Genomic DNA, 15670 nt, shown 5'->3' with positions numbered 1-15670 from the left:
CCTCTGATGAGCAGGAACAGAGAAGTGCAGATGGAAATGCAGATGAAGATGAAGTCAGTATAGCTTAATCCATTTCAAATATTTTGTTTCTATCCTAATTTCCTTGACCCTCAGAGTCCCAACGTAAAGACTCGGATCCATGCATGGTCCCTTCTTTCTACACCTAAACACATTTTAAAAGTTGAGAAATAACCAAAAACAAGATGTGGGATTCACAGTTAATCAATAACTTCCAACAGGAAAAGGAATGCATAAGTCAAAGACTCTAGTCCGTCAAGATAGCTATCAAGCATTGTGCTTATTAGAAGGACTTGCTCATTTTTGCTTAGAGATGAAATAGCTTTTATTATTCACACACATGCACACAATGTGTTCTTGCTTCAGGAAGCACCAACATCAGATAGTCAGATTATCAGATAAACTCAGAGATTGGAATTCTGACTAAATTGGCAGTTTCTAAATGTCAAATAGATAAGTTTATCTCAAATCACTGTGGTGCAACCTCATCACAGACTGTCTCTTGAGGGTATACAGGTACAAATATATGGGGAAATAATTTCTTAAATTTAAAATATCAACCTTAAATTTCTTAAAAAAAATAGAGATGGAAATTCTTCAGATTCCTCACCCTTAGAAATTAGACAAAGACTCTTGAATCCCAAGTCTCCTTCACCCTTTGGTGCAATGCCTCCTAACCCTTATGGGACTGAGTAAATTTGTTATCAGAATCAACATGTATCATTTTCCTCTATATCATTAGTGATTAGTTGCACAAAGAATCTGTTTTATACTGTAAAACTAAGTTTACATTGATAAAAACTCTATTACGACATTTGCCATAAGAGATAGTGAATATCCTTGCAGTCAGGACGCTATTTAGACTTCCAGTTCTTCAGTGAGGTCCATTGATGGCTTCATGGAGATAGCTGAACTCTGGAAATAGTCACTGAGATTTTGTGCATGTAACATTTTTTTGGAGTGAAGTCCCAAATTTTTAATCAGATTCTGTTAAAGAAGTTAAGAATGATTTAGGACACTATATTAAAAGTATAGGCATAATGCATCAGTATGAATCTGGTGCTTTTCCAAAGTTAATAGAATTACTAGTAGATGTATAAGATATTTAGCATAATATTAAACAAAATAAGGTAGATCTTTCTATCAAACAAAAATGATAACAGACACTCACTGTTCAATTCAGGTCAATGTTTTGCCTCCTTTCGGATTAAAATTAACAGAGTTTCACATTGTGACTTCAATCTTATCAGAGACTCCTAAAGCAAACAATAGCGCAGTATGAGAAACCTTGATTGTGTAACTTTTGCTCTGGCTGTTTTGGAAATAGCAAATGTCATTTTCTTATTGCTCACCTTCAGTCATGGCAACCTACTCTTACTGGAATTTTCAGAATAGCAACTGCTCATTTTTATAAATGTTCATGATTTTTTACTGAAGTAGTACTATTTGACAAAGCGTCTATTATTAATCATTATCATTAGTATGTTATTATCATTCTTATTCAAGAATTCTCAGAATAAATAGTAAACGGGGGACAAAAACCCCACTTGGAAGAACTCCACTTAGAGCTCTGGCAACGCCCCTGAGGTTGGGTTCTCCAAGAAGAGCAGGAATTCAGTTTTCCCTCCTGCGCAACCACGCTTCCCAGGCCCGACGCCCCAGGAGCCGGCCGCGCGCCCCGCGCCCACCCTCCCCGCCCGGGGGAGCGCACGCCCGCTAGGACCCGCGCTCCCCCAGGCCGCGAACCCACCGCGCGGCGCAGCGGCCGGACGCCGCCTAGCCGGAGGGCTGGCCCGCGCAGCCGGGACGGTCGGGACGCGGGGCGGCCCGCGCGGGGGAGGGAGGAGGCGGCCCCGCCCTGCCCCGCGCCCCGCCCCCGGCGCGGCTACACAGAGGGGCGCCCACGTGCCCAGCCCGCCTTCTGCAGCGCAGCGGCCAGAGCGCTCCTCTCCGCGCCGACCAGCGAGGCGGCGGCAGCTCCTCCAGCCTCCCGGAGCAGCGGGCCCCGACACGCTCCAGCCGCTCGCCCACCACCGCCCCCTCGGCGCGTCCTTAGCACTGCCCCAGTAAGTTGCCAAGTGTGCCGCCACGCGGAGGGGCCGCCGGCGAGGGGCGGCCTGCGCCGGAGGGGAAAGGGCTGGGCGGGGGCGCGGAGGGCCGCGTCCGGCTGCGCGCAGCTGCTCCGAGGCCGCGCTGCCGCGACTCGGAAAGCGACAGCCCCGGGGCGGCGGGAGGGGGCTGCGGCCGCGGACCTCTGTCTCGAGAGTCTGCGCCTTGCCCGGGCCAGCCCCGTGCAGCCGCGTGTGCCCCAAGGCAGCGGGGTCCGCGGCAGCTGCGAGGGTCGCGGCGACTGGGAGACGGCGGGCACTTCTTGCGGGAGCCGTCGAGGCGCTCTTGTCCGGGGGGGTGGGGGGGCTGGGCACCCATCTCCGGGGGGCGCAAATCCGCTTTCCCCCGCCCCCGTTCTGCGCACTGAGGGGTCCCTGAAGTCGCCTTCCAGAGATTCTTGGTTTAAATGTAGAACAGCGCTTGGAGTTCTGGAAGCCTTTCTCGTCCTAGACCTGACCGGGGCTGGTAGGACAGGTCAGATGTTGTGATGTGTGTTTGGGGGTTCTTGAAAGTAATGGGTGCAGTTTTAAACACGTTTGAGATGGGCTGTATATACCCTTTAAAGCCTCTTCCATGCAGTCTTCAGCTTCGAACGCGAAATGCCATTCTGATGCTTAGGCGATCCCAAGTCCGTCGCGTCGGAATATCTCTTCCTCCGGAGAACTTTCCCACATGCACCGAAGCGTATAACCCAGTCCAGGGAGTAAGGACTTCAGAGACTCTGTCTTCAAGATATTTAAAAATACGCACACGAGTCCTACGCATTTTTGTTAAGTGAAGACAGTGCCTAGATTTCAGGAGTAAAAATGGTTCAAACTATTCAGACTTGCATACATTTAGGCAGAACTGCCTCCAAAACGATTTAGTTGACTTTTAGGACTGGTCGCAGGTTCAGAAGCCTTCATCCTTTTAATGAGGGGATATGAGCTCTCTGAATGTTGGCGGGGGCTGGCACGTCAAGTGAGTGTGTATGTGACCTCTGACTTGATACTTTTGCACTCTTGCCCCAGCCAGTCCTTAAAACTTCAGTCGCCTCTTTCCCCCGTAAACTTTTATAATGATTATCTCCCCAGGAAATTGTAAGCAATTGTGTTTGTGCTCTTTTTCTAAGAGATGTGCAAGATCATAATTTAAGTGTATACGTGCTGATAGCTGTTTTTTCCCTTGTAAATTAAATCCTTTTTTCTTTCAGTTGCACTAAAGCTTGAAATGAAATGATCTTTCGGTGCAGAAGCAAATATGCATTTTTAAAACTTTTCCTTTACTAAAAAGTTCCCAGTTAGCTACTCTGGGTTAACCCTAGGAGGCCTCATTATTTATTAGGATTTTTTTCCCCCCAGTTTTCTCCCTTGCCCTCACTTGGTTTCCACATTGTGCCTGACAGGGGAATGTCATTTACCTTAAGGCATTTTAATCTTTAAGGGTGTGCCATGGCCTTGGAGACCAGAGTAAAACTCTGCCTGATATCCCCTGGGATTCAGTTTGCAGAATCTTTGGCCTCTTTGGCATGTTGTCGGCAAAGCCCTTTTGATTCCGAAATCTCTAATCATTATCAGCGCACTTAGAGTCTGTTAAAGAGAATTAGAGGCTGGGAGGGAAGTCAAGGTAGCTGTTGGGGTTTGAAAAGTCTGAGAACATTCTGGAGTTTTTCATCTTATATTCTCATATATGTATTTTTAAGATTTTCTTGATTTATTTGCAGAGAAGGAGGGAGAGAGTGGGGGGGAGAGAGCACAAGCAGGGGGAGCTGCAGGCAGAGGGAGAAGCAGGCTCCCTGCTGAGCAAGGAGCCCAGTGTAGGACTAGATCCCAGGACCCTGGGATCCTGACCTGAGCCAAAGGCAGCCGCTTAACTGACTGAGCCTTTTTTGTTTTTTGTTTTTGAACATTTGTGCCAGCAGAAGTTTCAAGGTCTTGCTTTCCGCCACACACCTGCTCGTCTTTGCAGAGTGGGAAAGTGCAAGGTCTCTATTCTGCATGGCCCACCTTTTGTTGTACTACCTTCAGGTTCTTAGCGTTTCTCTTGGCTCTTCTGGCCAGACCGGAGCCCTCATCTATGGCTGTTTCTGCTCTTTTCAGCCTGCTTTTTCAAAGGGACTCTCTCCCATAGTTTTCCTTCGGTGAGTTCTCCGTTTAGCCTAGTTTCTATCTTCCCTTCTGTTTTGTTTGCTTGCTACTCCACATATCCCTAGCTATAGACCAATATTAGTATTTTTTTTTAAAGTGTTCAGGGCCATCTGCTGGTTTTACTTTGATGCCCTGTTCAGTGACCGACTTTCAGAACAGAATATTGAAAACATCCTATGTGGCTGGTTGTTTTATTTTCCCAAGCATGATATGAACACGTTGATTTTTAAGGACTGGGTTCCTGTAGACTACTTACTGGATGTCAGAACAAAAGTGACATTTCCAACTGGATAGATTTCTGAACGTTCACATATTTAGTACTGTGTGCCTCATTTGAATATTTTGTCATCCAACTGAATATTAAAAAACTCAGCTAACTGTAGGATTTCCCTTATTGGTAGAACTCATTTAAATGGTTTGGAAAATCTATGTGGTTAACTCATTTCTATATCATTAATCTGAGTATATAAAACCATACCGATAAAGCCTTGATTAAAGAAACCTAATGAAACATTCTTTTCGTTGTCTTCTGTTTTAATAACTTTTCATTCTATTGCCTAACAGTGTTGACACAGCACATGCTCAGGATGTCTTATTGTTGAGTGAATCCCAACTGATTTCAGTAATTTGAGAAAGGGTCTTATGTTCAAATATATATTTGAATATATATTCCTTCATTGAAAATTACTGGGTCCCTCCTCAGTTCTAGGTACCGGACCACCTAAAGTAATGTGTGGCTCCAATTTTGGAAGGATTCTTCAGTTAGTTTACATTTGGGAAACCCTTCATTGATGGATTGATGAGCAGTTATTTTGTTGTTGTAATTTTATATAAAGTAACAATACCTGTAAACAGATGACTTGAGTACCATGTATACTAGAAAGCAGGAATATACTCTTTCATATATGGAGAGGGTGCTTCTTACTGTTCCATCATCAAAAGCACTTATGCTTGACATTTTTGTTTTTGACTGGTAGTTACATATTTGTCCTGATTCTAACATATTCTTTTGCTTGCCTTTTTGGCTGTTGTTTTAGAAGTGGTGTTTGTGGCTGTGGAAATGTTGTAGATGCCATTGACAAAACCAAACCAACAGCTGGGATTTCATTTCCACCAGCTCTCCACGGTTGGCCAGGTTCTCAGTAGCTCAGTTAAGATAATCAGAACATGATTTATCTATTAATTTTTCTTGTCCAGCTTAACAAACATATGTTAATCTGTGGAAACACAGAGTGCACTATTTTTTGTGTGTGCTTATGGACTCTTAAACTTTAAATGTTTCTGGGAATGGCCTCTGGGGTCGTGAGTTAACCTTCTCATTGGTAAGTGCCATTAGTATTGACATTTAAGATTTGAGCTAAAGCAGTTTTTGTTTTAAAGGCTGGATTTAAATAGGTGGGTTGCATCTCTTGGTTCCTATTTAGAATTTTACGCTGGATTTCTCTATTCAGGGAAATCTGTAGTTCCGGTTTTCTGGGTGTGTATGGACACACGTTGTTGAAATTCTTGGGGAGTTCTTATATCCAGGATGGAATCATCAGGCTACAGCGTCCTATGTGATGATTTCATTCTGCATGTGTTATAAATTTGATTTTATGCTTCTCTCCGTCCCTCTTCAAAAAATAAAATAAATAAAAACAAAACCCATACTTTTCTAGTGCCGCGTATTAGTACCTTTCTTCGCGAGCCAATCTGGGTCTCAGCAGTGAGACAGATGATATAAGAACATTCCTTAACCTTTCTTTCAGGAGTTTAAAAAAAAAAAGCCCTGTGTTGTATTCATTTTTGGAATATTTTGTGAACAATACACAGCAAAGAATTTTTAGGTCCCTTGTTGATTCTTAGTAGCTTTTCCCACAGTTCTGGGGAAAATTCTTTTCTTTCCTTAACCCAATCTGGCTTCAGGAAGCCTCCCTAGGTCTTTATACAATTATACGTAATACAATCCTGTTTATGCTGTCAAAGCCTCCTTCCTAGTAAGCCTAGTGATCTTGGTGGAGGGAGCTTCATGTCACAGGAATGCTGAATGATGCTGTAATTAAGAGGCTCCCATTTTATTGTTCTACTTTTGCCCCTCCCTCACTTTTTTTTTTAGTTCAGGTTTTAAGGTAAGTGGATGTGTTCTACTGAAAAATAAATGTTCGTCCCTTCAAAACAATTAAGAAAGAAAGTACACCTGAAACTTTATTTTTTATTATTTTACTTCTGTGTAGACCAAAATGGTTTAGGAGTTGGTATTTTGATCATTAGAGATAAAGATTGGTTGGTTGGGGTCTTTTTTTTGCCTTGACTCTGGGTATCTAGCTGTTATATGGGTAAACGATGATGATGATGATGATAGTCACTAGTGAAATAAGGGAGAGTGGAGGTAAGCGATAGTGGAACTAAGTGACTGTGTGTTGAAACTTATGGGAAAAAAATGGGGTCTCTTTGCATGTTCAGCCTTAGTTTTGTACATTCAATGTGTGCTGAAGGCAGATTTTCAGAATGCGATTCAATTTCTACTTTTAAAAATCACACTACGATCTCTAGAACTTGAAATATATCTGAGTGGTAGGAATGGGAAATCATCTCTGTATCACATGGAGAGTTTATAACCAAAGCATGTGGGTTATGTTCCCTTTCTCTCCCCCTTCCTGCTGTCTGGTTTCCAAAAGAAGGTATGCATTTGGTGGAAACAACTAGATTTTATTTTTTTGTGAAACTAATATGCAAAATTTACCGCAACTCATATGCAGAATTTATAGTGTTTAGCAGTTGTGTGTGTATCCAAGTTACTGAATATTGTTTCGATACTTTAGGATTGCCTTGGAATAGGAAATACAACTTTGTCATTTTTGATTCTAAGAATATCTTATGAGAGAAGCTATTTGGAGTCTTCCATGAACAGCAGTTAGTTAATCCATTTTGGATGTGTATGTGTTCTGTGTATTTACTGCCCAGATCTGGAGTCCGTAGAGAAGCAAAGAATAGATAACTTGGCTCCTGTTCTCTGGGCATTGATCACCCAGTGAAGAAGTTAACAAGTAATCGTACGATGGAAAGGGAATGATAAAGCTGCCAGTTGAGTGACACAAATAGCTGAAGGTATCAGGACAAGAGATAACAATCTATTCTAAACTTGACTTTTTTAAAAAAGTATGTGTTATGTTTCTGATATATTGACTAAATGTCCACCTAATTCAGGTATTTTCATCGTTAGAGTTACTGTCATTGCTGTTAAAGCCAATCTTCTTCTCTAGTTGCTCTTTGGTAAAACTTGAGTCACTTGGACTTTAATTTGGCTGAATAGTTACTCACCAAAATATGCATTTGGGAGGGCAATAATACTTATTATTAGTCTGGCAAAATTGTTTACCATTTATTACCCCAGACTTCTGGTAAATTATGTTTAACTATAAATTCAGGCTAGTCTGAAAGGTCTTAGAAGAAATGTTAAAACACATTAGGAGATTATATTTTAGATGGAAATCTTGAAGAATAAAGCCCTTCCAAAAGTGCAATCCAATTAAGAACATGAAATTATTTTAATATCTCACTCTAACAGTTGAGTTCTTACATTAGGCAAGCGTGGCACATTTTTGCAAATGTAATGAGTTTAAAAACCCATAAAGAACATCTCAACAATGGAAAGATCATAAGAGGTCTTCATCCATCCTCTCATTACTGCTTCTTGCACAGAACATCCGCTCAAGACCAGGAAAGCAGTCCGTGTCTCCACTTGAGTGACAGTTACAATATTTGCTTTCAGCTTGCAATGAACAAGGGATGGACAAAAAGTGCTGATGCCTTGTCTATCCCACATTAGAGAGGAAAGAGCTGATTTGTTAAAAGAAAGCACATTTAGGTTAGTGTCCTACTGTTGACCTAGTAGAAGAAAAAGAATATTGTTTTTTTTTTTTAGATTTTATTTATTTTATTTGACAGACAGAGATTACAAGTAGGCAGAGAGGCAGGCAGAGAGAGAGAGGAGGAAGCAGGCTCCCTGCTGAGCAGAGAGCCCAATGCAGGGCTCGATCCCAGGACCCTGGGATCATGACCTGAGTCGAAGGCAGAGGCTTAACCCACTGAGCCACCCAGGCGCCCCAAGAAAAAAATATATTTTATTTAAAATTTTATTTTAAATATTGTATTCATTTGACATAGAGAGAGAGAGATCACAAGTAGGCAGAGAGGCAGTCAGAGAGAGAGAGGGAAGCAGGTGATGAGCAGAGAGCCTGATGCAGGGCTTGATCCCAGGACCCTGAGATCATGACCTAACTGAAAGCAGAAGCTTAACCCACTGAGCCACCCAGGCACCCTAGGAAAAAAAAATATTTTAAAGAGACTATAAAACTCAAACTATATTTCAGTTCCTGTCAGAGTTCTTGGGTGGTGCACAGAAGGTCTCCATGAAGACACGGAGCCGAGTGCCACATTTTCACCTTCCAGGTTTCGAGGTTCTTGTGAATATGCCATTAAAAACAAAAATGAAAACAACTGATGATTGTTCCTGAGAGGGGGTGGGGATAAGAAGGATTGGTAATTAATTTACATCTTTAGTTTACGAAGACAAATCTTATTAAAAATCTCTTCACACACACACAAAAGATCACTTCACGAGGTTTTTGTTTACTGGACCTTAGCTGCTAAGAATTACATTAATCCTAAGTATTCATTTGTAGCGTACTGTTATCAGTGCCATTACTGATTGGTTCACGTCTGACCAATAAATATTTTAAGTTCTTGGGTTCAATGGTGAGTGGATATTCATTGTATTATTATTTTAAAATACTATATGGATAGAAAAACCTTAAATTTCTCCTAAATAAATTAGCAAAAAAAAGTCTTTGCAAATGTCTATTGTTCCTTCAAGTAGAGAACGTTTGTATTAAATGAAGTTTTCCCCTTTCATTCAGAAGGGCAGCTTTCTTCAGAGAGTGACTCTTTTTTTCCTCTTGAAATTCACTTTGTGTTCAGTTCTGTATTGTTCCTGGTCTCCTGAAGCAGAGGAGATACTTCTTACTACTTTCTCATGGGGCTCATAGTCTACAAAGATGTCTGCAACTCCATAAAAATCTAAATGAAAACTTATTGATAGTTTGTATCAACTTCGGTGTGGCTTCCTCCAGGAAAATCCTGTGCCCAATAAATTCAGGCTAGTCTGTGTAGACTTTTAAAAAAAGATTTTATTCTGTGAAGTGTGTAAACCTGGTGATTCACAGACCTGTACCCCTGCGGATAAAAATATATGTTTATAAAAAATAAAAAATTAAAAAAAAAAGATTTTGTTTATTTATTAGATACAGAGAGAGAGAGATCACAAGTGGGGGGGGGCGGTTGGGGAAGCAGGCCCCCCTGCTGAGCAAAGAGCGGATGCAGGGCTTGATCCCAGGAGCCTGAGATCATGACCTGAGCCGAAAGCAAAGGCTCAACCTGAGCCGAAGGCAAAGGCTTAACCTACTGAGCCATTTTGATGACCATATTAAACAACACAATTTTACATTTGTGTTTGAATCCAACATCAAGTTTGAAGGGGTTTCTTTAATTCTGTTGTTCCTTGAGCAGTTGATTGGAAGGATCCAGGGGTGAGATTTGACACTCCATCCTCAGGGCTCCTTAACACTCTGAACGGTCTTGGCCATGTTAGGAATCTAACTTTTTTTTTCCCCAGGGCAGTGTATGCATGAAAATCAAGTCCTGTTGGCTGTGGCTAAGCAAGCAAAGTGAGATCACTAGTTCAGATTTGACCTGTTGCATTGTCATGTTGCATTGTCAGGTTTGACAGGGTGCGAGGCCCTAGACTTATCTGAAGAAGTGACAAGAATAAGAAGCATCATCCAAGCCCAAAACCTACTGAGAGCTCACTTTGCTCATCACCTAAAACAAACAACACGGCTGAGTTTTTCAGTGCATTTCAGCTTAGAGTAAAGATTGAGTGCCCACTCTGTGCCCTGAGGATGTGCCTTATGAATGAGATGCTCTGGTAGCTCACAGTTTAATCACTGTGGAACTCGATGGCATTCAGAGTTACTTCCCTACCAAAGCCTCTCCTCTTTGGCTTCTCAATGTATATGACCAATGTACATCAACTTTTTTGTAAGGGAATATAGCGGAATCATTTAATGTATGAATATAATCATAGTAGAATCATTTTAATATTTATAACTTGAGGTCTTTGCTATTGGAGCAGTCTCTGAAATTTAGCTCTCCAGCTCTTAAAAGACTGGACATCGAATCAAATGGGAGAATAAAGAGATTCAGGTTGGAAAGGAAAGGTTGCACTGACTTACTGTCTTTTTAGTGGAAGGTTTCATGACAAGTTTCGTACCATTTGGATCAACTATCTTTGAACATTAGTACCTACAGTTTTTTGATAGAGAAAGAGCCCCTCCTTCTGTCCATTCTGATTATGTTTATATTTTCATGGAAAAAAGGAGAATCATGCATGAAAAATACAAATGCCCCCCTTAATTTCTGTAATGTATCTGGCTGTTTAAGCTGTCCTGAGTTCATACCTAGGGTTTTAGGATCCCACGGGATGAGAATCCTGTGATCCAGAGGCCATTTCAAATCCTTGGAAAAGTATCTTAGGAGAGGATGTTTTGGGGTAGGGTGGGGCCTTCTTGGGTCATCCATCCTTTATTCTTGCTGGTGGAGGGCTGCTCATGGCCTCCACGGAGGAGCTGAGAAAAGGCTCAGAGGTAAGTGTGGCTCCAGTTAAAAGCTGTGACAGTAACCCACTGAAGACCATTCTCCTTTCTGCCATCATGGAAGCAGTTGCCTGGCATCAAAGGAACACTTAGGACATCAGTTATCTCCAGCATCAACACATGTCTTCCACATTCTCATATCTACAGATTTCTATGTCCAGCTATGGACCAGGAAATAGATTTGATTCTAAACTTCACTGAGACCACTTTAACTAAATAGTTGTAAATATATACATAAATGGGAAGGAAAAAAACTAATGCATAGGAATAGTCAGTGCCCTCTTTTCCCATCTAAAATCAGAGCATCTTTAGAGAGACATTTGAAATCTGACCTGAATGTCTCAGTGTCAGTCTGGTGTGGGTTTTCTTCTAGAAAGCTCTGGAAGTTAAAAAAGGTACAGTTTAATGGAACTAACGAAGTCATGCTGAATTCAAGAGTGACTAGAAAGCAGCCCTGCAGATGCTTAATAATGTGCCTAACGAAGAAAAAGATTTTAAAGTGGATTTCTCTACTGAAATTCTTGTCTTTCACAAAACTTGGTAAGTGTTTACAATTTGTAATGTTTTGTTGCAAGGAGCTCTCTTTAAGTACGTTACGTTGGTGCCATTGTGGTTGTGTAGGTGGAGTAGGACTTGTGTATGCAGTATTCATCAAGAAAATAGCACAAAGCACATTTGCATGCCATTGAGAAGCAGCTGTGGGTGTTGATAAAATTTGTAGTACTAGAGCTTTGAAAACAGATCTTGGGCGGGTGCCTGTTTTAAACTCTCCTGAGAAACAATTTCACCTTTAAAACCAAAATCACTCTTTTGTTAGATGATAAGAGATGCAGAAGGCTTGGTATCCCCAAAATTTGGTTCTACCGCTGGAAAAAATGTTGTGATAGCTGGTTTTGTATTCCAGATCCTAAACTCAACAATATGTTGAAAAACTGTCCTGTGGATAATTCGTGCGGTTTCTGAGTTCTTGGCACTATGTATATATCAGCCAAATATCATGATAGACCAGTTTGGAAGACAAGGAGGTAAAACTCCTGAGAACGACATTTTAGACCTCTCTTTTTATAGGTTAAGAAATTGAGATCTTTAGAGGTGTAACTTATCTGAAGTTGGAAAGCTAGGCCCAGAGTCAAGAACTGATTTCAAGATTTTGATGCAGCAAAAGCACTGATTTATATCAGACTCTTCTGCTTCTGAAAGCAGATCAGAATCATAATATACCAGGTGTGTGGTAGGAATTTTATAAAGCAAGCGTAATTTTTAAAAAATTTCTTGAAAATTAACATTTGAATAAGATGTTTTCATATAGTGGCATTCTTATGATGTGAACAATTTTTTTTTTAATGGCTTGCTTTTCAAAAAAAGGAAAAATGTAATCTTAACCTGAAAATAAAATGACTTTAAATGTGGGTTCTAAGCAATCTAAAGTCATTAGGATTTAAACCTCCTCAGTGATGCTTTTAAGCAAGTAAGTTCTGTTTGGAGTGCTATTGTGCTATCTGGAAAAAGAGGGGAAAAAGGCTATTTGATTTTTTTTTTTTACTTTTTCTGATTATCGTAGGTAACAGATGGTTTGCTCTTAGTTCAGTGAACCAAACAAAGACCAGACTTTGCATAAAATTTCTGTTGATAGTGCATTTTATCTCACTGAAATAGATTGTGTGAACCTTCTGAATAATGAACAGCATATTTACATTATTCTGGTCATTTTCACTGCAGAGTTCAAAATAAATGTGAAGGATAAACCTAGCATTGCCACTTTAAAAGTTATACAATATTTAAAGTATTTTTAAATTTTTACTACAGTGCAAACTCTAGGCATGTTTCATGCCCGACTACTTTCGAAACTGATAAATTGCTCCAGGGACTGGAAACTGCAGGCACTTTGATGTCATTGCACGACATTGGAATAATAGTAACTTAATGTTTTTAAGGATTAGAAACCTTAAGTCCTTGAGAACCCCATCATTTCTCTAATCCCCCAATTTTGAAATTATTTAGTACGATTGCTAATGTTTGACTTTCTGTTGATCGACCAGCCCCTTGATGTTGCTTAACTCTTGTGTGACGTCAAAAGGTGGAGGTGCCAGTCGTGGGAGGCAGGGGGGATGATGCGGCCGCCGCGGGGGTGACTTGGCGAGTGGGGTGGCAGACAGCAGCTGCAAGTGGTAATTGAAAGCTCAGTTGAAAACTTGACTTCGTCATGCACAATTTTAATACATGACCCACTAGATCAGGGGAACTGGTAAAGTTAAACCATATAATTTCACTTATAACTTTGTATGCATGAATCAAATTCAGGCCATTTTCAAGAAGTGGAAGAAAACTGCTCATCTTACTGAACCAAGTGTAGTTTCTATTGCATGACATAAAAGGTGAAAAGAGAATACAAGAATCCAGGGCACCTGGGTGGCTCAGTGGGTTAGGCCTCTGCCTTCGGCTCAGGTCGTGATCATAGTGTCCTGGGATCAAGCCCCACATTGGGCTCTCTGCTCAGCGGGGAGCCTGCTTCCTCCTCTCTCTGCCTGCCTCTCTGCCTACTTGTGATCTCTCTCTGTCAAATAAATAAATAAAATCTTAAAAAACAATGCAAGAATCCTTATTCTTTTTTTTTTTTTTTTTGCCCCCAACAAAATGTTGTACGTAGACTACTGTTTCAAGGTAGAGAAAGTAATTTTTCTCCAGTGTTCACTTCAACAGAACTAGACTGAAATTATTTCCTGAATTGAATTTTCCATGCCTTTGAAAGCATCAAATACAGCATTGCTGGTGTTAATAAATCATGAGATTTTTAGGCTCAGAAGACGCCTGTCCCATTTCATTCCAAGCAGAATCATGCCTAATTATTCCACATAAATGTATGTATCATGGAGGAGAGAGAGCTGGAGATTGTGTGTGCAGACTTCTACCGAAAAGTCAGAATTTCCTAACTGGTAACATAAATGATGATTTTTTCATATTTAGAACAATAAAATGCTGAGAATATCTATAGCTGTAGAAAAAAAATCCACATTTTCTCTTTCTTAATTCCCAGTAAATGCTGATTTTTTTCCAACTCTATTTCAGTATTTAGAAAAAGAGAGGCTTAGAGCATCAGAAAAATCCTTAAACTCCTTTCCTACTCTAGAAGAAAATTGGCAAGTAGACTGTTGCTACTTATTATCCCCTAGGTTTTCCCGTCAAGAGCTTCTTGGTGTCTTTTCTGACCATATCCAGATACAATGCCACTCAGATGTTAGAGACCCTGATATGTAGATGGGATGTACTGCGGGGGGTGGCGGGCAGGGGCCACTGTAGCTGTGGCTCAGTTGGTTGGACGACTGCCTTTGGCTCAGGTCATGATCCCGGAGTCCCGGGATCGAGTCCCGCATCGGGCTCCCAGCTCCATGGGGAGTCTGCTTCTCTCTCTGACCTTCTCCTCGCTCATGCTCTCTTTCACTGTCTCTCTCTCAAATAAATAAATAAAATCTTAAAAAAAAAAAAAGATAATTCATCTTGAAATCAAGGATGCATTTACAGCAGGCTCCAGGTTTTCTCCCCGACTCCTCTCAGTCCCCTGGTCCTCTTTCCTTTTCCATCTTCCTCCTCCCCCTCCTCCCTTACCATTCTTTTCATTGGAAGTGAACGGGCGAACTGTCTAGTTCATCCTGAGCCTAGCGCTCAGCAGAGCCTCAGTTGTCAAGGCTGAACTCCTTTGTAGACCATGCTCTGGGTGTCGTCCTTAACTAGCTGCTGCTGTCCGTGGAACATGGGTTGTGTTTTCTCCTTTGGATCAGGTCAGCCTTGAAGAGCATTGTTACGTGCACTTGGCAGAGACTTTGGGGAGAACACTAGTGTGCGGGGAAACCACCATCAGTTCCCTCCTGTCCCTCATTCTCTTCCTATACTCCCTTTCCCTCAAGCCTGATTTAAACGCTAACTTGAGGATAATGGGCAAACTTTTCAAAGCATAAAAATGAACAGTGAATATAGGGAGGGTAATTGTAGAACTTTTAAAGAAAAATCTGCATCTTCATCCATTTATAGCCTCCCTTTAACTTTGCGTGGAAGAGCACCTTGTAGTTATTCCAAAAAAAAAAAGCCAATGTGTTTTCTCAAGAAGTTCCCCTGTGAATCATCACTTTTAGTAATTGCTTTTCCAAATAAATGGAGCTAGTTTATGACCTGAATTAGAGTAACATAGTTACTGCTTTTGAAAATCCTGTTATTACCAGTTACTACATTTGTTATTGTTATTCAGGGGATACAGTTCAGTGAATTAGGTTTGTATTCAAGCCTTAATCAACATATGTTTTAAAAATTATTACATTTAAATGACATCTCCTGGCAGAATGTAACTTAGATCAGATTTTTCAAGGGCAACAACCATTTTATATGAACTTGCTGCTACAGGGTACCAAATTGGGGGTTTTACAAAGCCCAAACAGCAACCTGTCATTGAAAAAAAATCCCATTTACAACAGACTCTGAAAGCTAAAACTGAGAGAGTTGGAACCTCTACTAGGGCCACTTCTCGACAAACTGGGACATTTGGAACCAGCCATGGACAGCATTAGTTAGCATTTCTAACCAAATGAAATCTTTAGCTCATTGACCCAAAGAAAACTTTGTAAGCTTTATAATTTCATTTTGTTTGTTTGTTTGTTTTAAAGCATGTGGCCACTCAGTAGCTACGGAATGCCCAGCAAGGGCAGAACTTTTCTGTGTACTTAGACACAGACACAA

The 15670-nt window shown here is 41.0% G+C and overlaps 1 protein-coding gene across 2 annotated transcripts in view; it reads left to right on the top strand.

Moving 5' to 3' along the window:
* Positions 1 to 1876: 1876 nt before the first annotated feature.
* Positions 1877 to 15670, top strand: part of SLC7A2 (solute carrier family 7 member 2) — a 70245-nt gene continuing 56451 nt past the window's right edge. Inside the window, exon 1 of one of the 2 annotated variants that reach the window (XM_082715605.1) lies at positions 1877 to 2084. The gene's annotated coding sequence lies outside the window, so the exon portion shown is untranslated. The remainder of the gene's footprint in view (positions 2085 to 15670) is intronic. The other variant, XM_082715604.1, reaches the window with a different exon arrangement.

The sequence above is a fragment of the Mustela nivalis genome (genome assembly GCF_964662115.1).
Source record: "Mustela nivalis genome assembly, chromosome: 20".
NCBI classification, from domain to species: Eukaryota; Metazoa; Chordata; class Mammalia; order Carnivora; family Mustelidae; genus Mustela; species Mustela nivalis.
The sequence above is the reverse complement of the archived record's forward strand: the minus strand, read 5'-3'. Positions and strand labels throughout refer to the sequence as shown.